Source organism: Miscanthus floridulus, chromosome 8 (genome assembly GCF_019320115.1).
Source record: "Miscanthus floridulus cultivar M001 chromosome 8, ASM1932011v1, whole genome shotgun sequence".
Lineage (NCBI taxonomy): Eukaryota > Viridiplantae > Streptophyta > Magnoliopsida > Poales > Poaceae > Miscanthus > Miscanthus floridulus.
In genome coordinates this window covers 193,714,737-193,732,666 of record NC_089587.1, presented here as the reverse complement: position 1 = coordinate 193,732,666, position 17,930 = coordinate 193,714,737, and the positions used below count along the sequence as shown (strand labels likewise).

The following is a 17,930-nucleotide window of genomic DNA, read 5'->3' as shown; positions in this document are numbered from 1 at the left end:
CCCTCAACGTTCAGGCAGTAACTACTAACCCAGGCTCCTGCCATTTCTGGCGGTGGCTACAAAGAAGGGCTAAGCAAAAAGCTTGTTCAAAGGGAAAACCTAAGCGAGCTAAAGTGCGTCGAGTGGTGGTACCAATGGCTAAGCCAGGCTCTGCTTATAAAGGCGGAGCAGTCTATTGTCCTGGTGTGGTTCACTAGGGTTCCTGCGCGGGATCACTACGAACAAATCGACCAAATTCCGTGCGTTCGAGACGAGTGACGTGCGGTGCCACTACTGAGTAGTACGACTGTAGGGCAAGGGTTCGACAAGAGCGTAGAAAAGGGTATGAGAAGACGTGGGTCACTACTGACGTGACTCACGGGCGAACGCGGAGCACAAAGCCATAGTGCAGACCTAACTCTGTAACAAGCACGAGTAGGCCATGCACACTACGACATGCGTGACACCTATGGATGGCGTATCTGCCAACAATACGACACAATAATGCACAAACAGGCTATGCATTAATGCACGTCCTATGCGTTCGAGGTGAGCGATGTCCAAGGCCATTAATGACTAATACGGCTGCAAGCCAAGGTTTCGACAAGAGCTCAAAAAAGAGTACGGGGAGACTTGGGTCATGGTAGGCGTAACCGCAAGCGACGCAAAGCACAAAGCCACAAGGAACGAGTGCCTCTGCAAGTATGGATGCAGATGCAATTATGGTAGCTGTAGTAATGGCAACCAACCCAAACCACCGACCATCTCGGGAGCAACGTGCACACAACCCAAGTCATGTCTTAGATGCATGGATGCATGTGTAAGTACAAATGGCCCTGCATGGTCGGTGAATCGTTTTTATCTGATGGTAAGGAGGAGAGGCATTAAATGTGTCCACCTGCCTGATTTATTTTTATCTGATGGTAACATGAAGAAGAGGCATCAAATGTGTTCACCTGCTGTCGACCCACCCTACGTAGGTAAAGATGTCCAGTGCTTTCAAACTTACTTAGTGAATTTCTAGATACCTTAGGGAATGGCTTCGAACACTGCTTGTTTCGTGCGCGTAAATATCCTGCCGCTTTCCTTTTATTGGTCTCCACACCAGACTAAATAGTGGACTGCGCCAAGACCAATAACCGCTCCACCATTACAAAAGGCCAGTGGTGCTCAAAGGAAAAGCTAAGCGAGCTAAAGTGCGTCGAGTGATGGTACCAATGGCTAAGCCAGGCTCTGCCAATTCCGCTGGTGCTATGATAAACTATATTCGGCAGATCTAAGTGGCTCTAGTATCACCAAAAAAAACAAATAGTGCTTATTCAGTACGTAGCCAAAGGTTTCAGGGGCATGCAGCCCAGCCGTACAAACCAAATGGTGCTTATTCAGCAAGCTAAGTGGCACCAGTATCACCACAAATCACACTCATTGCCCATGTAACCAAATCAACACCCTCTCCTTGCAAACCCTAGCTTATCCCCTGGCTAGAGCCTCCCACCGAGTAGGCGAGCACATCTATGATCTATCTAAGACGACTGTTGCACGTTAAGAAGCGGATCGTTCATCATAACATTAATTACAGAACAGCCGAGGGTTACCTTGTTTTCTCTTCAAATTTCTATTCCTACTATTCACCACCGTACAAGATTTGTGACAAGTGCTATGAAACCCTGATTGCAGCACCTTCGACCACCTGCAGGTCCCTCCAATGACCCTGCCCCATCCAAGTATACCAACACAAGTGACCCTTTGTAAGGTTTCTTTGTACATTTTGTTTCTCTTCGAATGATTGCACGTGGCATGACTTGATAAGTACACCAGTTAGCCGCCTTCATGTGGGCCACTGGTCAGATAATAATAACCAGATTAGTGTCTGATGTATAATGAAAAGTTGTTTATCAAAATGCTCAGCAAATTCAAATTTCTGAGAACTGATGGAGACCATAAAGAGTGCTGCCTTACTATCCATTTAATGGGTGCAGTTGCTTCATCTATCTCATCTGAGCCGTGAAATTTCTATCTAACGCATCAAATAGAAAGAACGTACGTGGATAGCTTGGGAGGCCGTCGATTCGGCGTGCCTTCATATCTTTAATTTGCATCACGGCCAAGCAGTAGATCTCAAGGCCCAAGCACCTAGTGGGGCCGTGCTCCACCATCGGGGGTGGAGATCACCACGGAGAGGGGCGCCACGGCCACCACCACAAAGAGGAGCGTCAGAAGGTCGTCGCCACCTACCTGCAGATGGGATGGACGCCATATTTTCGTACCTCCAGTCGCCAGCCAAAATAGTCGCCGCCAACCACTCAAACTCGAGAGATGGGATGGACGCTACTAGCCTGCCACCGGATGCCACAATTTGTATTCAAATCACATAGACACACGGTCATAAAAAAGCATAAGAAATTTAACACACAAGGGCTTGCATGGTGCCGGGGAATCAATTTAACAGATTGTGTGTGGTGGACATATGACAATTGTGCATAGAAAAATAACGTGAGAGATCACCTTCGTCGGTGGGATGGACGCCATATTTTTGTACCTCTAGTCGCCAGCCAAAATAGTCGCCGCCAACCACTCGAACTCGAGAGATGGGATGGACGCTGCCAGCCTGCCACCGGATGCCACAATTTGTATTCAAATCACATAGACACACGGTCATAAAAAAGCATAAAAAATTTAACACACAAGGTCTTGCATGCTGCCGGGGAATCGATTTAACAGATTGTGTGGTGGACATATGACAATTGTGCATAGAAAAATAACGTGAGAGATCACCTTCGTCGGCAGATCCATATATATATGTGCACGTGACTATGTATGGAAATGTGTTCCAACATTAAATATAAATGTGCTCCAACAATGTATAAAATTGTGATCCAACAATATATAAAATGTGCTCCAACAATGTATACAAATCTTCTAAATGAGTTCTTGCTTACACGGTTGGCTCAAGAAAGCATAGAAATAAAAAAATCAATTGCACAGAAAGCATGCTTGCCTGCGTTGGTAGCTCTTCATTTCTGCAAACCACCTATTCATACAAGGCTGCAACCAAAAATCAGATAAAAACATCATGGAAAAACAATTGTCGTAAAAATACATCAGTTTGCTTGTTGATTAATATGCATAAAAATTTGTTCCTGGCTTTTATGCATTTGATAGCCATGATTTGAATACACACTATATCAAGGATAAGCGTAGAAAAGTCTCAGCTTGGATGAAAAGAAGTCTATTTCTATGCATCAAAAGTCTCAGCTTTGATGTCCTCCGAAAAATAGCGGTCACAGAACAAAACCGCCAAAAAAATAGCCAGCTACATACTCTGTTCCATCAGACGCTGAACAAATCGATCATGGTGGAGCGAACTCGTGGTGGATCCAGCTGCTGGTCTCTCGGGGTGGCAGGGAACTGCTTGGGGTGGACCAAAAATTAAGACTTCAATTTCATTGCGCATCATATCAAGGAAAAGAATAAAAACAGTAAAGACAAATCACAGAAAGTTTTGAATAACAAAGCATAGAAACCGTAATAGGAAGAAACAAGCCAACAAGGTCCACGGACATTGAATCATGCGTGCACATCAGACATATACCACCACTAGAAACTACTAGTAGGAAGGGGAAAAGTGTTTTTCTACTCGCCTTCGTCGGCAATACATATTCCATGGCCACTAGGAGATCCTCAGCCATCAGCGCACACCAAGACCATGATGTCGCATCTCCTGCAGCCAAAAATCAGAAGAAGAAATTTCTTTTACAAATTCATTGCACATCGTATGAGAGAAAAAGCATAAAAAGTTTAAATCAAAACTGCATAGAAAATTTGCTTGCTTATCATTCAAAACTGTTCTCCAATATGAGTGCAGAAAAAGGAAGCCAATATGAGGAGATCAGTTCAGAGCACCAGCAGGGAGTATCATCAAGCACCTACTAGGCAGCAGTTACAGAATATGTATAGACTAATATGATACTACGGAAAGGAAGCAAGCATCGACTGTGAGCTGCAATTAAAAATTCGGATGCATCTTTAGGAGCTGATTGACAGATTTGTGTGCATCAAACAAGAGAAAAGAAAAGACATCAATTGCGAGCTGCAATTCAAAATTATTCACGGCAATATCAGAGATGAATAAAAGAATTAAAAAAAAACCTATCTACGGGTCTTCTCACCAAAGAAGCTCTCGCCATGGGGTCGCGCAGGTCACACAACATAGGTGACGCGGTTGTCCAGTTGCTCACCATCCAAGCTCTCGCCATGGGCTCTTGCTTGACGGAGAGATGAAGGGGCACAAATATTAAATCTGGTGAACATAGGAAGGGGTCGAGCTAGGGAGGAGGAAAGGACGCACCCTGTCGCTTTGCTTGCTCGTCATCCCACTCGAAGCTCGCAAGGACACGGTGGTGGATGGCTTTCTCGGACGCGGGTGACATGGAGGGGCGACGGACTGACGGCGCGATACGCTCGGGAGGCCCATCCCCTTCCCCACCGGAGGACCTGTGCATTTGGCCGCACCGACGCCGGGGGCCACGCGGCTGGTCGCGCCGACGCTGGGGGGCCACGCATCTGGCCGCAATCCGCCCTTTTGCCTGCCCCGTCGGACCCGCCATGGCCAGTCAGGGAGGGGCGCCGTCGCGGGCCCTGGTAGGGAGGATATGCCGCCCGCTGCGGTGTGGAGGAGGACCGCCGCGGCAGCTGTTGGAGGACGACCGCCGCGCCACCCTCGGGGCCGGTCGCGCCGCTATGGTGTGGGGGGCCGCGACGCCGCCAGGGGCCGCCGAGCTCGCTGGCCTGGCCGCGCCGCCGCCGGGGACCGGGAGCACGATGGCTTGGCCGGTCGGTCCTCTACTTGGCCGCCGCCGGCGCTGGGAGGTGAAGCGAAGGGAGGGGGAGTGGACCGGATCTAGGCGTGAGGATGGAGAGGGTTACGGGGGAGGGATGCGGCAGGGAAAGGGAATGGACTCAGTGCGCCTGGCCTGTACTGCTGGTTCGGTGGAAACAGGTAGCTGCACTCTAGGCTAGGGCGTCAATGGACAACAGATAGCTCATGCATGCATCAATGCAAGCGAGGCCCCACAGCAGCATGCACTCGAGTACTCGCATGCGTGGGTCAGCAGCTTTTGCATGCATGCAGGCAAGGCCTCAGCGCCATGCGAGGATACGTACCGACCACTGTGTGGAGAATCCGCCGTCTTCTGCCAGACGTCATTGTCCATTTACATGTCGCGTACCATTAGCACGAAGCCGTACTTTATTTAATGGGTGCAGTTGTTTCATCTATCTCATTTGAGCCGTGAAATCTCTATCTAACATACTGAATAAAAAGAGCGTACTTTGACATCTTGGAAGGCCACTGATTCAGCGTGCCTTCGTATCTTTAATGTTATTATATGCGTTGGGACTAGCATGAGGTGATGGGCCCGGTGATTCTGTCCCGTGAGCCACGCGTAGACTTTGGCCACCAAACTTCTGCTTTGGAGTCACACAGTGTTCGTTTGGCCTAGAAGCCAGCCGAATCGGCTGTTGCTGCTGCGAGCAGCAGACGCAGTAAACTGCGATAAATATTTATTCTTGATTAATCGCTGTCAAGTCCCATCTGTTGTTGTAAGTAACTTGAAAAACCATTAATATCCAGGTCATGAATTCCGGACCCCTCCCTGAGCTTAAGTCAACAGTAAAAGGCGGCGACGGCAGCAGCAGCGCCGGGATATCTCCCCGGCGACTAAAATTTAGACGGTGTCACATCAAAGGTTCGGATACTCATTAGAAGGGTTAAATATAAGCTAATTATAAAACTAATTACAGAAACCACGACTAATTCACGAGATGAATCTATTAAGCCTAATTAATCTATCATTAACATATGTTTACTGCAGCACCACATTATCAAATCATGGACTAATTAGACTTAATAGATTCGTCTAGCAAATTAGTCTCAATCCGTGTAATTAATTTTATAATTAATCTATATTTAATACTCTAAATTAATGTCTAAACATCCGATGTAATATGGACACAACTAGTTACACGTCGCTTATGCATGGTGGGTCGCGTGTCGTGTCAGTAATGTACAATTAATCATTTTGGTTGTCGTGTCAGTTTTTACTGTGGAGACGATCGATATCCGCTGCCACAAACTTAGGCCCCGTTTAGTTCCAACCCAAAAACCAAAAATTTTTAAGATTCCCTGTCACATCGAATCTTGCGGCATATGCATGGAGTATTAAATATAGACGAAAAAAAACTAATTACACAGTTCATCGAGAAATCACGAGACGAATCTTTTAAGCCTAAATAGTCTATAATTGGACAATTTTTGTCAAATAACAACGAAAGTGCTACAGTAGCCAAAAGCCAAAAATTTTCGAAACTAAACACGCCCTTAATGGACCCACGACACACAGTGCCTATGGCTTTTTCCTGCATGCTTGGTATAGCTGTCTCAATTACTGTATAAACGAACTCTGATCTCTCGGTCACTAGCTCAGTCCTTGTTTAGTTCCACCCCAAATCCAAAAAGTTACTACAGTACCTGTTACATCGAATGTTTGCGGCTCGTGCATGGAGTATTAAATGTAGACGAAAAGAAAAACTAATTGCACAGTTTGGTAGGAAATTACGAGACGAATGTTTTAAGCCTAATTAGTCAATGTTTGGACACTATTTGCCAAATAAAAACGAAGGTACTATAGTAGCCCCAAAATCCAAATTTCGCGAACTAAACCAGACCTCAATGAACAATCCTTGACCATGAGCCAGCCAGAGATGGGCAGGCTAGGCGCATGGCATGCCGGGTGACGTACGAATCAGGGGCATCTCGCGCGGCGTACGTCCACATTAGTGGTCGGTCATCTCCTCGGTGGACTCGAGCTTCCCCGCCATGTTGATGATGTTCTCCATTACTGGCCGCGCACACGTAGGATGCGACCCGGACTTGGTCTTGGATCCGATCCTGTGGCCCTAAGGCCAATTTTAAGGACCATGAGTTGATCCAAATTACCAAAAGAATCGACCTAAATATTTTTGTTGCTACTATAGACCATGAATAATATCAACTTTTTAAAGAAAAGATAAGATACAGGATTTTAGTTGATCACTTCGAAATTTAGATGTGCATATATCATCGATCTTTAGATCATGCACCTTGCCCGTCTTCTAACAGTTAACATATACAAAGTGCAAGCATGTATATATGCACGCATGCTACTGTATATATGAACTGCAAATTGAAGTTAATACGTCTTTAGAATCAGCCCTTGTTTAGTTCGCGAAATTTAGATTTTGGGTCTACTGTAGCACCTTCGTTTTTATTTGGCAAATAGTGTCCAAACATTGACTAATTAGGCTTAAAACGTTCGTCTCGCAATTTCCCACCAAACTGTGCAATTAGTTTTTTCTTTTCGTCTACATTTAATGCTCCATGCATAGGCCGCAAACATTCAATGTGACAGGTACTGTAGCAACTTTTTGGAAATTGGGTAGCAACTAAACAAGGGCTCAGGCTTGGATCATCTCGGGATGCGAATTACTTTGATTCGTATGAGTACGTGTTGAAGTTTGTAGGACTCAATCGAGTTAAGTTCACCAGATTGGGTACACAGTAATATGAATACATGTACGCGGTGAGGTAGGGGTACATGTTCTTGAATCCCAGTAATCAAAGATCCTAATACACGATCTAGAAAGAGGCAGAGAGAAGGGGAGTGAGAGGTTGCAGACCATCGAAGACCGTAGTGGTCGAAGCAGTCGGAGTGGTGGAAGCGCCGGTCGAGATCTCGTTCGCTGATGCCATCTGCGCGCCGGCAGCGATGTTCAGTGGAGAGAGGAGTCGGTGCAGTGACGTCCTTGGCGGCGGCGTATGTGTCGGGGTGGCGTTGCCGGCATCGGTGGTGCTTCCCGTCGCTGGCAGCGCCCCTTCTCAAGATCGGGTTAGGGTTAGGATGTCGGTGGGGTGACTAGCGGCATGGTGAACCTCGTACTGCGAGCCCCAGCCCCCACCTTTCCTTTATAGCGCTGTGCGACGGGGGCCCACCAACCATGTAGGGTTGGGCGCCCCCGATCAGGGCGCGAGAACAAGGCCCAAAGGCCGTTGGGCCTAATGGCGTGGGAGATCAATCCAACATTCTCCCCCTTGATCTCTCATCACTTTCTTCGTTCTTTAATTCTTACTCAAACTTTCGATTCATATTTTTCTTGCTTCCATCATATTTCATCACAGATTAGTGTATAGAACTGTCCCATCGTCACAGCAATTAGTGCCGTTAGACTAACAGCCACAATACACTTCTCCGTTTTGAAATGTAAACTTTCTTTGGACCCTTCGTATGTTCGGGAATCATAGACTTTCCCTTAAACCCATGCCGGCTACGTGTTCTCTGAACACGTTGGGTGGTAAGCCCTTTGTGAGCGGATCCGCGAGCATTTTCTCTGTACTTATATGCTCAAGATTTATTATATGATCTCGAACTTTATCTTTTACAACATAGTACTTTATGTCAATGTGTTTGGCAGCACCACTTGACATATTATTGTGAGTGTACTGTACCGCTGGATTGTTATCACAATACAATCTCAGTGGTTCATTTATATTATCAATCACTTTCAATCCAGGTATGAATTTTTTCAGCCAATTCACCTGCCCTGTTGCCTCATAGCATGCTACAAACTCGGCATACATTGTCGAGGATGCGGTTACGGTTTGTTTGGAGCTTTTCCACGATATAGCCCCTCCTGCGAGAGTAAATATATATCCTGACGTGGATTTTATTTCTTCTCCCGCATAATCAGAATCTGAATACCCCTCTATCTGTAGGGAATCAGATCTTCTATATGTAAGCATGAGGCCTTTCGTACCCTGCAAATAACGTAGGACTTTCTTCACTAAATTCCAATGTTCAATTCCTGGATTCTTTTGATATCTGCCAAGTAACCCGGTAACAAAAGCTAGGTCAGGGCGTGTACACACTTGAGCATATTGTAAACTTTCAACAGCTGAAGCATACGGTACTACTTTCATTCGGTCAATTTCATATTGGTTCTTGGGACACTGATGTTCCCCAAATCTATCGCCCTTGACTATAGGAGCAGGTGAAGGACTACACGCATGCATACTAAATTTCTTTAGGACCTTTTCTATGTATGCCTTTTGCGATAATCCTAGAACCCCCTTTCTCCTGTCTCGGTGAATCTCTACTCCCAAAATGAATGAGGCCTCACCGAGATCTTTCATATCAAAGTTTGAGGACAAGAATTTCTTCGTTTCCATTAGTAGATTGATATCACTACTAGCAAGTAAGATATCATCCACTTACAAAATTAGGAATATATACTTTTCATTCTTGAACTTTGCATAAACGCAATTGTCCTCAACATTTTCTTTAAACCCAAAACCTTTTATCGTTCTATCAAACTTCAAATACCACTGTCTTGAAGCTTGCTTCAATCCGTAGATTGATTCCTTGAGGCGGCATCCCATATTTTCCTTTCCTTTTACGACAAAACATTTCGGTTGTGCCATATAAATATTTTCTTCCAAATCCCCATTTAGGAAAGCCGTCTTTACATCCATTTGATGTAACTCCAAATCATAGTGAGCTACAAGTGCCATTATAATTCTGAAGGAATCTTTACATGAGACTGGAGAAAACGTCTCATTGTAATCAATCCCTTCTCTTTGCGTGAAGCCTTTCGCCACAAGTCGCGCTTTAAATCTTTCTATATTCCCTTGGGAGTCATATTTCGTTTTGTAGACCTATTTACAGCCTACTGTTTTGGCTCCTTTAGGAATATTTTCTAAGTCCCAAACTTTATTGGTACTCATTGATTTCAATTCATCTTCCATAGCCTTAAGCCACTTTGATGAGTGGTCGCTTCTCATGGCTTCTTCAAATGAGGTGAGATCATCCCCCATCTGACATTCTTCTGTTTCATAAACTTTATAGTCATCAGTAATAGCTGATCTTCTTATTCTTTGAGACCTTCTAGGTGCCTCCGGCACTTGTTCCACATTGGGCTGTTGTTGTTCTTCCTCATGTGCAACATTTGGTTCTATAGGTTCCTCAATGATAGGTTTCTCAAGGACAGGTTCCTCATGTTCATTCATTGTCGCCATGGGAGAACTTGCAACAGGTGTTGGCACTATAGTGTCCTACACTGTCGGTGCAACAGCAGCAGGTAGCGTGAAGAATGGTTCTTCAACCATCAGAGTGGGTACATGTACCCACTTTTCCTGTAGGCTTATTTCTCGTGCTACCATGCTCCCCCTGATTATGTTATCCTCCAAGAACACAGCATGTCTTGTTTCTACAATCTTCATATGTCTATCAGGACAATAGAAGCGATATCCTTTCGATCTTTCTGGATAGCCAATAAAATGGCAGCTGACTATCTTGGAGTCTAACTTTCCTATGTTCGGGTTGAAAACTTTTGCCTCGGCTGGACAGCCCCACACACACAAATGGTTGAGTGAGGGTTCCCTTCCTATCCACAATTTATATGGTGTTTTAGGCACCGACTTGCTTGGTACACGATTAAGTATGTGAATGGCGGTTTTCAGCGCCTCCATCCATAAACTAATCGGTAATGTGGAGTAACTTATCATGCTTCTTACCATATCCATTAAGGTATGGTTACGTCTTTCAGCCACTTCATTCTGCTGAGGCTCCCCCGGTGTGGAGTACTGAGCAACTATGCCATTTTCCTGTAGGAACTTTACAAACGGTCCAGGAATTTGGCCATATGGGGTATGTCGTCTATAGTACTCTCCACCTCAGTCTGATCGTACTATCTTGATTTTCTTATTGTGTTGATTTTCAACCTCAGCTTTAAATATCTTGAATTTATCCAACGCTTCCGATCTTTCTTTAATTGGATAAATATTGCCATAACGAGAGTAGTCGTCTATGAATGTTATAAACGAATCATAACCATCCACACTTTTCACAGGAAAAGGACCACATATGTCTGTGTGGATTATTTCTAAAATTCCTGTGCTTCGTTTGGCATCTTTCTTAATTTTCTTGACATACTTTCCTTTGATGCAATCAATACATTGTTCTAAATCTGAAAATTCTAAGTGCGGGAGAATTGATTCCTTAACCAATCGTTCTATTCTCCCCCTCGAAATATGGCCCAAGCGACAATGCCATAATTTCGAAGAGACATTATCAATTCTCTTTCGCTTCTTAGTTACATTCGCAGATGGGGAATCATTCACATTCTCATCGCATACATTATTCGCATTCTCAGCAAGAGATAATAAATAAAGCTTGTCTTGTCGGAAGGCAAGACCAACACATTTATTATCAACCAGTATCTTACACTTGCCATCACCAAAGTGGCAATCAATTCCATCATCATCAAGTTTCGAAACACTTATCAAATTTCTACGCAAAGAGAGAACATAAAGTACTTCTTTAAGTCTAAGTACAAAACCATTATTCAATTCTAAAGAAAAAACTCTAATGGCTTCAACATTGGCTTGCACTCTATTTGCAACTTTAATCGTTCTTTCTCCTCTTCGCAATGTTCTCGTCCCACTTAACCCCGGTAAGGAATTTGCAACATGAGTAGTTGCTCCTGAATCAACCCACCAAGTGGATTTATCATAACATAAATACAGGGATTCATCTACAAATGTAATAAATTAATCACCTTTCTTTAGCAGAGATTTTAGGAAGTCTGGACAATCCCTCTTGTAGTGTCCCTTCTTGAAGTAGTGCTTGCACTGATCTTTTTCAGCTCCACCATACTGCTGATTCTCAGAATCCTAGGGTTTCTTTCCCTATGAATTGGAGGAAGATGCCTTATCCCACTTAGGTTTCCCTTGTGGTTTAGAATTCTTGCCATTAAAGTTCTTTCTTTTGTTATCCTTCACAAAATGAGCGGATTCACCCTGTGAGGACTTTATCCTCTCCTCTTCTTGAGTACACATTGAGATGAGTCTTTCTATGCCCCATCTTTCAGGCTGCATATGTAATTCACAATGAAGGTGTCATATTCTTTTGGCAAAGAAGCAAAAATCAAATGAATCAGGAAATTCTCCTCCTTCAAATTCATTTCCTTTAGCTTAGATGCCGTAGTGTTCATCTTCAAAATGTGCTCTCTTATGCTACCACCAGTGAATTTCTCATTCACAAGCTTCTTAATCAGTGAACTTGCTGTGGCCTTGGTAGACCCAGTAAACTGACTCTTGATTTTCTCAAGATATTCTTTGGCAGTAGCACATTCAGGGATTGAGCCCCTTATCTGTTCTTCTATGGTGGTCTTGGCCACCAACAGGCACTTGCGGTTGGAGAGAGTCCATTGCCTATATTCAAGGTCATATTTCATTCTTATTTCAGCATGATCACGCTTTCGAGCAGCGAAATCAGCGTCAGATTCATTTTCACCTCTCACTGGGTCCTCTGGCTCAGTAGGACACGGTAAGGTGATGGCAAAATCGACCTCTCCCAATGCAAGTTCCAATTCATACTTCTCCCGCCACACACGGTGATTGGTCCCATTGAGTGTTGGGATGTTGGCAATGTTCACAATGCATTTACCTCCTGAAATCACACCAGAGTAAGTAAGAAACATTTATACATAAAATTTCATGCTTTAACTCAACGTTGGTCAAATTAAAACTTATAATTCATCCATGCAAACATTTTACATCACCGTTGGGCAGAAGTAAAATTAATGCATAATTTCTCATGGATCAAAATTATAATATTGTTATTAACAACGTTGGTCAGAAAATAACAACATCATAATCTCATCAAAATTATCAGAAATTCATCACTTCTCTTAAAATTAAATTATCCCGTTGGTTCAAATTTAATCAAAGAGAACAATAATTATCATGCACAGCGGAAACATTAATAATATTTCATATTATTATTTTTCAGAAGCACGGAGTACTTTACTGTTTTCTAGCAAAATATCGTTGGATAATATTTGCACAGAAAAAAGTGTATCAAAATCATTCAAATTCATCAAAAAATATGCATTAAAATTGCTCCTGGAAAAAAAATAACAAAAATTTTTCTTTTCACTTCAGCCCAGCGCGGCCTAGCTCGCCCATGTGCGCAGCCCGGCCAGCAGCGCGCGCTGCAGTGGCCCAAGACAGCCCAACGTCCGCGCGCGCGCTATCCCACGCGCTCCCCCCGTGCCCAGGCCGCAACCTAGGCCTGGGCCGGAAATTCGGCCTTGCGCGCTCGCCCGCCTAGGCCGCGACCCTGGCCCGCGCATCTGGCGCCGTTCATCCCCATCGGACGGTTGTCCGTTTCCATCGCGGGATCAAAACGCGTCGGCCACCGAAAAACCAAACCCTAACTCATTTTCTTTCCTCCCCCTCGCCTCTCCCAGCCGATTCCAGAGTGAGGGAGCAGCAGCGGTGGAGTCCATGGTGGCCGGAGGAAATCGGCGCCGCTGCGGGCCCCTTCGCCGGCGGGCGTGCTCGCCCGTGGCTGAGCACGTCGCCGTCGAGTGACCTCGTGGTGGTGCCCTGCACCCGCGCGCCACGAGGGTGCCCTCGGCTTCATCCCGCACGCCGGTGCGGGTACGGGGAAGTACCGCACGGCGGCGGTCTCTTCCTCTCGGCGAGGGCCGACGGCTCGTTCTTTGTCCCGCGCGGTGGCAATGCCGCCGGCAGGATGAGGGCCCAGGTAGGACCCCATTCTTGATTCATGTTAGGGTTAGGGTTAGGGTTACTTTGACCGATTTGAAATTGGTTCGATTTGATTTCTTTCTTTCGCCCGATTCGAAATTGAATGTCTCTATTCTTCTTTCTATTTTCTTTTTCCCGATCCGCATCAGATCAGTCAGTTTCATTTCATTTCTTACCCCGATCTGGTTTCTTCTCTAACCTATCTCTGGTACCATTATTGAAGTTCGTAGGACTCAATCGAGTCAAGTTCACCAGATCCGGTACACAGTAATAGGAATACATGTACACGGTGAGGTAGGGGTACATGTTCTTGAATCCCAGTAATCAAAGATCCTAATACACGATCTAGAAAGAGGCAGAGAGAAGGGGAGTGAGAGGTTGCAGACCATCGAAGGCCGTAGTGGTCGAAGCAGTCGGAGTGGTGGAAGCGCCGGTCGGGATCTCGTTCGCTGATGCCATCTGCGCGCCGGCAGCGATGTTCGGTGGAGAGAGGAGTCGGTGCAGTGACGTCCTTGGCGGCGGCGTATGTGTCGGGGTGGCGTTGCCGGTGTCGGTGGTGCTTCCCGTCGCTGGCAGCGCCCCTTCTCAAGATCGGGTTAGGGTTAGGATGTCGGTGGGGTGACTGGCGGCACGGTGAACCTCGTACTGCGAGCCCCGGCCCCTACCTTTCCTTTATAGCGCTGTGCGACGGGGGCCCACCAACCATGTAGGGTTGGGCGCCCCCGATCAGGGCGCGAGAACAAGGCCCAAAGGCCGTTGGGCCTAATGGCATGGGAGATCAATCCAATAGTACGGGCTGTGAGTTTGGGACACGGAGGGCGCTAGGGTACTTTGAGAAGTACAAAACAGAAGAAGAAATTTTCGCTCTTTAATATTAGTTATATATATGATATATATTTTCTTCGAAAACGAAGGATATTATTAATTCACAATCATTACAGCGAGTTCATATAATAATTACAAACCCACTTCCGACCTCTGCAAAAAACACACAGCCTAAACCAAACAAATAAAGAAATTGTCTGGCATTTTAATGACTATCAATCCTAAGACTAGATCAGCACCAATTGTTGCGATGCCACCGCAACCGAAGCCTGTGAAGTATGCTTCTGGAGGATAGCCCATGTACGAAACCAATGGATAACTGAAGATACCACCTACATAGGAGAACAAGAATGTTTTTTTTTCAAACACTAAATCATTTCTGCATAACCGAACCGACCAACAAATGGTTGTCGCCCCATCAGAACTAAAGGTTTTAAAATCCTCCCAAACGCCTGAAAGTCAACTCCCAAACATACGAGGAATACTACGAGGTTGAGGAAGACCTAATGCAATATTTATGCAATCCCAAACCGCACCGGCAAAACGACATTCAAAGAAAAGATGTTTAATTATCTCATTTTTGTGGCAAAAGTAACACTTTTTACTGCCATACCAATTGCATTTGGCTAAGTTATCCTTTGTTAGAGGTGATGTACTAAAGACCTCAACTATCGTATCTTGCTTGTGCCGAGCGATGTTGTATAAGCAAGGATATTGTTCCCTTAGAGGTAAGTTTTCGAGCCACTTATCCTCCCAAATCTCACTTGGGATCCATCTTTGATAATGAAGATCCAAAATTGAGAAAATTCTATTTCACCTTCATAAGACTAGCCCAAAAATGTGAGTCTTCATTTTTCCAATAAGCCTGAGATAATCTTAGAGCCTAAATATTTATTCCTGATTAATCGCTGTCAAGTCCCATCTGTTGGAAGTAACTTGAAAAACCATTAATATCCAGGTCATGAATTCCTGACCCCTCCCTGAGCTTTTGATTGACAAAGTATGCTCTATTTGGCCAGACGATCCTTCCTCTTTTGGTTATCGCTTTGCCAAAAAAATCTAGAGCGAAAGTAGTCCAACTTCTTCAACACCGCTCTTGGAATTGCAAAAAAACAAAAAAAAAATCATGTACAATGGTAGACTGCTGAACACTGAGTTAATTAGTGTTAGACGTTTCCCTGTTGACAGTCATTTCCCTTTCCAGTTGTTCTTCTGAAAACATTCTTCCACCTTTTTACAATCCACATTCCTTACCTTCTAAAATGAATAGGTATTCCTAAATATGTCATAGGAAAATCTCTAGATTTGATTGCACGCGCTTAGGACAATGCTTAGTTCAATGCAAAGATGAAGACCATGGTGCCAGCTGGGCTTCTGGAATCTGAGTATACCACAATGTAGAATGGGGAGAGGAGGATGCATATCAGGGTGAGGCGTTGGCAATCTGGTGCAAAACTTCTGGTCATATGTATGCCATGCTTTGATAACAATTCATATGCACAGATGTACTGAATGTCTGAATTCTGAAGGTATAGTTCAGGCCTTCAGGGGACTGATAAGACCCAATTACTCAGTGAGGCACATTTCAGCTCGAGGCAGTATTACTTCTAAATTCCAGTGCACAATAAAATTTGGGGAACACATGCTGTTCAGAGTAGCCAAAGTAAACAAGATATAGGACACTATGGCATCAAATGGGGTTTGTGGCCGATGGCACTCAAGTAGCCTCGCTATGGAACATCGCTCGGCCAGCAAACCTCCCTGCCGCACATTCAGCAACGTTCATCCATTTGATTTGCTGGATGCTTTGGAAGCACAGGAATGATGTGGTCTTCAATGGCATGCCGCCTTCCCATAATCGCCTCTCAAGAGCGTGCATAGACGCTGTAAAACTGTGGAAGTTTCGCCTTCCAGTTGGTGATCGGGGAGTGATTACCCAGTGGCGTAATTTAGTTTCTTTATGAATTGAACTCTACTAGAGAATTCTTGCTACCTCCCTCCCTTATGTATTCAGACTTTTGTAAATGAGCAACAAGCGTTTTGTTGCTCCAATGCAATCAAGTAGGTGGGGAGTGCTTCTCCCTTCCGATTTCATTAAAAAAAAAACAAGATATGAAGAACAAAGTACATACAAAAAATTTGAAAACTTTCTTGTGGCAATGCTGAGAACTAAAGGGCACTATAACACAACAACGCAGCACCCTTGCGTATCAATTTCCAGTTGCTTATTAAAAAGGTAAAAGTGAACATAAAAAAGACAGAAAAAAGAGAAGCTGCTAAGAACTTGTAAATCTACTGCAGAGAACAGCATCCTTTTAAACTGCCTTACAATGGTAGAAAATTATTAAAATTGCAATTCGATACCTAAATAATATTACATTGTCATAATATTGCTAATACATAAAAAACCATAGCTTTTCAGTTTTTTTCTGAAAAAGTAAAACATAAATAGATATACAGCTTTCCATTCTTACTTTTAAAACATATAAATAGATATTGCTAATATGTACGTGCATATTTGCTAGTCAAATAAAACTGCCGTATAAGACCGTGCAAAGGATTTTTTTTTTCTTTTTTCTCCGCCGAGATAACATTTTGCGCAGGCTGTGGGTTAGGGCGAGCAAGAGGCCAGAATTAGGCCCAGTAAAAAAGAGCATAGTCCGGTGGCGCACGGACAGGGACAGTGGCAGGAGGAGCACGGTCGATGGTTGGTCACTTTATAGTTGACACCCAGTCGCCGCCCTGCCCCGCCTGCGTCCTGCCCCATGCCCACGACCCAACCAGCCTGCGGCGCCCACCACTCATCCACGACGGAGCACGCGCTGCTCCGGCTCGATCAGTAGTTCAGTACCACCGTTCCGGAGTCTGAGGCCGCACCGTTCGTGCCTCCTCTCGCCATCGCTGTGCCACTAGCCGCGCCCGCCGGCCGATGGCCCCGCCGGCATGTGCCGGCAGCGCTAGCGCGTCCTCGCGGCGTGCGCCCGCGCGGGGAGCCTCGTCCACGACGACGCGCTCATCTATCTAGCTCAAGAGAGGCGGACAACTCAGCTCCAGGGTTGAGACTCCGAACTCAGATTGCGCCTGCTGCTGGGCTGTCTTTGCGAGAATGGAACATACACACAAACTAGAAATGTTCTTGATTCTATGAATGGCTGAGACACTTGAGAGGGGCACAGAACCTGATGAAACAATCTATGGCATTCTGCTTCATGGATATGGTACCAAAGGAGCTCTTTCAGATAATCCCCTGGATTCGGCAGTAGGAAAAGGTGCTTCACATCCATGCCGGGTGGGCTGCCCACCGGTCACCCGCCGCGCTGCTCCCAGCGCTGGCCGGGCAAGCTCCGCACCGCACCTACGCCGGCAGCTCCGTGCTGCATCCACGTCGGGCGAGCTCTGTGCTACATTTTTGCCATGCCGTGCCATTTCAATTCCGGTATTGCCCTTGCGAGGTTCAATCACATAGCGAGAATCCTAGAAC

General features: G+C 45.2%; 1 long non-coding RNA gene across 1 annotated transcript; it reads right to left on the bottom strand.

Annotated features, from left to right (window-relative positions):
* Positions 1-2,205: 2,205 nt before the first annotated feature.
* Positions 2,206-3,396, bottom strand: LOC136474405 (uncharacterized). Its single transcript, XR_010762918.1, has 3 exons — positions 3,301-3,396; positions 2,978-3,024; positions 2,206-2,587 (listed from the first exon to the last, which is right to left on the bottom strand). It is a non-coding gene; the product is annotated as an uncharacterized lncRNA (long non-coding RNA).
* Between the last annotated feature and the right edge of the window lie 14,534 nt (positions 3,397-17,930).